Below are 6,000 nucleotides of genomic sequence, written 5' to 3'. Positions count from 1 at the left end.
CATGCAAATGACCAGATAAGTAAATACTGAATACTTGCATATATTTTGTGTAACCTAGAAGATATGTTGCAAGAAAGCGTTAATATAAACTAAACGTTGCCTAATCTTACTACATCTCCTGTCCTGCGGTGCTGGGGTTGTTTATCTCCTCAGACGGCAAGCACATGGCTAATTATGTATGTATGATGACGTCAAATAAAAAAAAAATCTATCTCTCTGCGCATGCTCAGTACTGCTGGAGACTCTGCAGGAAAAGTTTGACCAGAGCTTTCTCCTAAAGCAGAATTTTAATCTAAGTGAGGTTTTCCTGGTTAACCAAAGGCTTAATATCATCAGCGGTATGAAGGGATTTATGTCATCGCTGCTGAAGAGGCTGAAACAAAGGGAACTATATAGCTGAGCGTCATAAACACCGATGCAGCAGCAGAGGGAGAGACAGCAGAGTTGCAGTGGTCTTGGATAAGCCGTTAACGAGAGGAGGACAGGACTGGACTGGACTGTCTGCTGTGGAGCTTTTGTCGTTTCGGGACTAGTCAAAATAAACCAGGATGATTGGATTTCCAGCTTTAGCAGATGCTACAGTGATATCATCATGAGGACTGATATTAGACAACTGACGGTAAGACTCATTAAGTTATGATAGCGGCCAAAGTGCTAACAGGCTAATGGTGCTGATGTGAAGCTAACTGTTGTTGTTGATGAGTTTAACGTGGGTGTGTGTTGTGTAACTGACTGCGTGTGTAAGGAAAAGCTTGCAGCTTTTATTTTGATACTTTAAACCACTTACACAAAGAATAATAAGAGAAAGTCTTTGTATTGCTTCGCAGTCGTTTCTAGGGTCTAATAATGTGTACGTGTCTACCAGTTACTCAGGTTTACAGTTGGCTTGGTTTCTACCATCTCGGTTTTGGGTCAGGTCTGGAAATAAAAATGTGTCCTCAGTCCCATTTAGCGCAGACTTGTATGTATCAATGTATCACAGAATATCAGATTTATGCATTTTGCTGCTGTTAATGCATCAAAATAATGTTAAAGCAAATGTAGTTGTTCTAAATGGCCGGAATTCTTGAGGGCTGTCGGTCATTTTGACCGGGGACCAAAAAGTCTAGCGGAAACGCTGCTGTATGCACAATTTCTGGATTGAAAATAATATTGGCAGTAGGCAGAGGTAACTTATGATAGCGTTATGGTGCATGTCTTTGTCCGCTTCAGCTCTGAGCTTAGGACAGCGACTCAAGCGCCACACAGGTAGGCTACTGAGTCACTGTCCTCAGTACCGCAGAAAAGCGCTGAAACGGAGATGAAGGGGAACCCTTTTTTGGCTTATTTTAACTGGCCCATCCAGTTTTCTGGAGGCCCACCCACAATCAAAATCCTGGCGCCGCTAGTGAGCTGGAGATGAGTTATCACAGGATCATGGTGGAACTATGAGTTCATGAAGGAACTGCAAGATCATGCAATAACAACTGAGTAAAAGTGAGCATGTAAACATGTAAACAACAGGTTACTTCTGTGATATTTTCTGTGCTTCTACAGTGAGTGAGTACAGTACGAAATTAAAAGTTTTATGTATGTGTAAAGCAGTGGTACTCAACCTTATTCTACCCAAGAGCCACATTGTCTTAAAAATACTTGTGTGAGAGCCACATTCAACCTATCCATAGTTGAAATGAAACAATGAATTGGTGGATTATTGTGTTGTTAAATGGGATGACATAGGCTACATAAAAATGCCTGTATAGCATCAGAAGAAAGAATATTTCAATGATAATTTGCACATTTTTTTAAAATTTATACAAGTTCCACCTGGACTAAAGTATTTTTAAAATATCAGAATGTGCTGACTTAGAGCTATGAGAAGCTTTGGTTTGGGTATTTATATTTCATATTTGGACTTTTACTGTTCTGTGACTCTTAACTTAAAGTTATGCTCTCTATTTTTCCCCCCTCTCATTATTACTGCTTTTAGCTAAAGGGGGAGGGTCCTCATATTGGTCTTTGCCCTGGGCCTCCAAATGGCAAAAACCAGCCCTGCCTCACACCTGCAGCTCCCCCTCACAAATTGTTCTGTCCTGCCAGTTTGATGCCTTTGTTTTTCTGTTTCTGATTTTTTGACAGTATTTATTATCAGTACATTTAAGATCAAATTAAACACCCACGTTTTGGCAAGTTTTACGCAATTTTACGTTATTTCAAAATGTGATCTGTGTGTGTTTGGCTCATTGATGATGATGCGCATCGCAAAAATTATCATCCAATACGAGTATGGGAAAGCATTGACAGGAAGTGACTGAAGAAATTTGTTAAAACAAGGGCATTAGAAGCTTCAATTCGAACACAATACAACACACCTCAATGAATGAACTTACTGAAGAGAAGCGCCACCAGCGGACTTCCTCTGTGCTCTTTTACGCACATTCCTCTGTCCAGCGTGCATCCAACGGTAATAATACACAAGTTTTTATTTGAATTTGGCAGTTAAAGTCTGTCTTCTTTGTGTGGAATTAGATTTATTGATATGACTTATTGCAATGTGTCTTTACTCATTGATAGTTTTCACCTTTATAAAAGATTTCGGGAGGGTTTTTTAAAGTAAGCCTTAAAAGAGCCACAACTGGTCACTAAAGAGCCACATGTGGCTCTAGAGCCACGGGTTGAGTATCACTGGTGTAAAGAACGTGTGTTATCTGTTAAAAACCTGAATTCCAAAAAGGTCTGGATATTGTGTCAAATGTGAATCAAAACAGTGCACAGTGCAGCTGGGTATGCAGATTGGTAGTGGTCTTATGGTTTTATGATCAAGTACTATGCGCACAACTTTTTTCACTCTTTTGTGATCTCTTATTCACAGGCTGGGATTTTTTTTTTCTGTGTACAGAGCAGAAGGCATGGATGCACACACCGCTGCATGTCCCAGCCGGAAAATCTTACAATCCCAAGTACAGTAAGTCATTACATTAAAAACTTATCAGATTATAATTGAGAGTACCAGCTGCAGAGAAGGTAAATGTGATTTGACATTACAGAGGCAAGGTTTTTTGTGCACAAAAAAAATCTTTAACTTGAATCAAGCAGCATTACACTGTTTTTTTGTAAGTTATACTGATTGATAGAATTATAAAGGCAGTGCAAGTTTAAAATCTGTTACTTATTCATTTGTACATTTATTAACATAGGTTTTGTACACACTCTTGTATAGAGATCTGTGAATTAATTCTCCAGTAATCCTAACATCATTATTTTAGCAGTCTTTCTCATTAACAGTCAGATAGATGTTTGAATCCTTAGGGATCAGGTACAAAATTTGTGGTAATTCTGGTAAGGCCATTGAAAACATACAGTCAAGATCTCTTTGCCATTATTGCTGCTAACTGTCGTTTCTTGGTCTGTAAAATCCTCAAGTAAAGACTGCTCGTCTGTTTCTGCTAAGGTTGAACGATGTATTTCTATCGCAGTGGTGACGTGTGCATGCACAATAGTTACGTCGCATGATGTGCGGTGACATGGTGCACATCATGCTGCTGCTTCTGTGCTTTTGGATTTTAGCCAAAAGCTCATGTTTTCTCCTTTCTGTAACGAGTGTGCAGTCAAGTCTGCCTGAGCTCTGTGCAGCAGTCTGTGAGTCATTTCCTGCTGCATGTATGTGGTGATGCTGGTGCTCTAACTACACTGGTATGACCTTTCAGGCAGACACTAAGTTGCACAAGGCCAATCCAAGGTGAGTTGATTCCCGCTATAAATGGCCCCACATCCTGGTGCTTGCTGATAAACAGAATGTTTATGGTGCAGACTGTGAGAATTCAGCATGGCCTCTCACCGAGTGTGAGTCAATCAGTGCAGTGCCAGGTGTGTGAGGACTGATTGCCACTGATGAGGGCCAGGTGTGGCAAACTGATTTAAGCACCTGGGCTGCAGCACTCTGTGCTGACTCATTACCTCACCTTCAGAGTTAGTGAGCGCATCTCCTTGTGTTTTCCTGTGTTTTGAGCGAAAGTTAGCACAAACATTACTGACAACTTACCTGAGAATATTACCTGTGAATTAACAGTTGAAGTGGATTAGTGCTGGAGGTCTTTGCCCAGTCCTTTTGTTTAGTTTTCACTGCTCTGGTGACCATAGTGTTTCATGGGAGAAAGCTTTTCTTCCCCCTTAGAGCTTTGTTTCTAATCAGCTGCTAGGCAGCAGTGGTTTTGTTCTCTTTTCTCAGTATTATTTTAGTTGGGGAGATTCTTAGTTTGGGTTGCTACCAGTTTGGGTTCTCTCCTTCCCTTTCCCAAATATCGTTTGCGATTTTAGTGGTTATCCTTCTGGGATAGCTTTAAGAACCCCCCCCCCCCGAGTCCGCAATTGTGTCCCACTTCCCGCATTCTGACAGCAGACGTGCTGACTGGTTACAGCCTCCGTGTGTGCCCCGCCACTTAACAGTCACAGAAGCTCAAACCTGTAAGCATTCATTTAACCATCAGTTGCACTCATGGGCTTGGGTGTGTTGGCTAAGCTTAACTTTGAAGGTTGTAAGGAATAGTTTATGGCATTTAAGGGAACGCAGTAAAGTTTTTTAACAATCAAATTGCTCAAGCAGCCTGCTCTGTCTCCTCTTATCATCCTCCTCTCTGTGTGTCTGTGTCGGAGCTGCTGTCAGGCAACTGCACAGTGTGATCGTTGAAATCTGAATATGAATATAAGACCAAATAAGTCAAAACTGTATGTTTTTTTAGAGATAAACTATTGTAATGTCTGTATTCCAAATATCGTTCAGCCAGTTTTTGCTGTACTGCAGCTTCAGGGAGGGCCATCATGTTTGTATTTTTGTATTTCACTTTAGTATATTGACCATAAAGTATGGTATCATATAGTATTGTATCATATCGTTTTATATTGCGTAGTATCACATTGTATTGTTTCATACATTGTAGTATTGCATCATATCTTACGCCCCAAAAAACCCCAAAACATTTTTCTGTAATTTATTAGCAATTACTAGGAATTAAGTTTACACAAATAACAAAGATGCTGATTTTTTAATTCGGCCTTTTTCATTCCTGTCCTCAAGAGGAGAAGTATACAACTTTTCAAAATTCTTGTTTGTTGAATTGGGGTCTAATCCATCAGTTTAGTTGCTTTTCAGGTGATCAGAAAATCTAAATGCAGGTTGGTGCTTGTAACACATCATCTTAAAGCAGATTTGTGGCTCAAGTTGAAATGTCATATCAATACCACATTGTTATTTGCATTTCAATGCAAAAATCTACTTGTAGAGCTCAAACAGTCATAGTTAGAATGCTGTTGATGGGAGCTGGTGTGTCATTAGGGCACACCTCAGACAACAACTGCACTGTAAACACTAACCAGAACACTTCTCATGCTGAAAATCCTTTCCCCTTTGTACAAAATCAGCATTTCTATGAAGAATCTGTAAATACAGATTATACTTTGGCTAACTTTCCAGAACAGAATATGAATAAACATGTTGATAAAGTATTTATTTCGTAATTATACATCCCTGTGCAAAGGTAATCACATGCACGTAATCAGGTGAGGACAGAGCTTGATTTATGGTAAGAGTGCCTTGTCTTGTTGGGATGTCATGATGACATAAAAATCCTTGTTAAGTGGAACAGCAGATTCTGAGAAACCCCTCCATTTCCAGAAAAAAAGCCTTTTCATGTTGGTCACATTTTCCTTTATTAAAATTGAGTCAGTCCGTCGTACTGTGAGTGAGCCATGCTCCAATGATTTTGACTCACACTTCAGTAACAGTTAAGAGCTGTTTGGTTTCCTGCCATGAGACCAAAGCTGGTTTCTTACTGAGCATTTTTTTGCTGTGAGTTATTACCAATAGCATTCATTAGCTGCAGTAACATGTAGCTCATTCTGTCTGAGGGAATTAGAAGTTTAAAAAACACATCATCAGTCTTGAGTATTGAGGATTGTGCTTCACATAACTATTTGAGACAGTGAATCTTTTAAATCCTTGACTGTGCTACTGATTTGATTTGT

This window comes from Cheilinus undulatus, linkage group 5 (genome assembly GCF_018320785.1).
Source record: "Cheilinus undulatus linkage group 5, ASM1832078v1, whole genome shotgun sequence".
Lineage (NCBI taxonomy): Eukaryota > Metazoa > Chordata > Actinopteri > Labriformes > Labridae > Cheilinus > Cheilinus undulatus.
The sequence above is the reverse complement of the archived record's forward strand: the minus strand, read 5'-3'. Positions refer to the sequence as shown.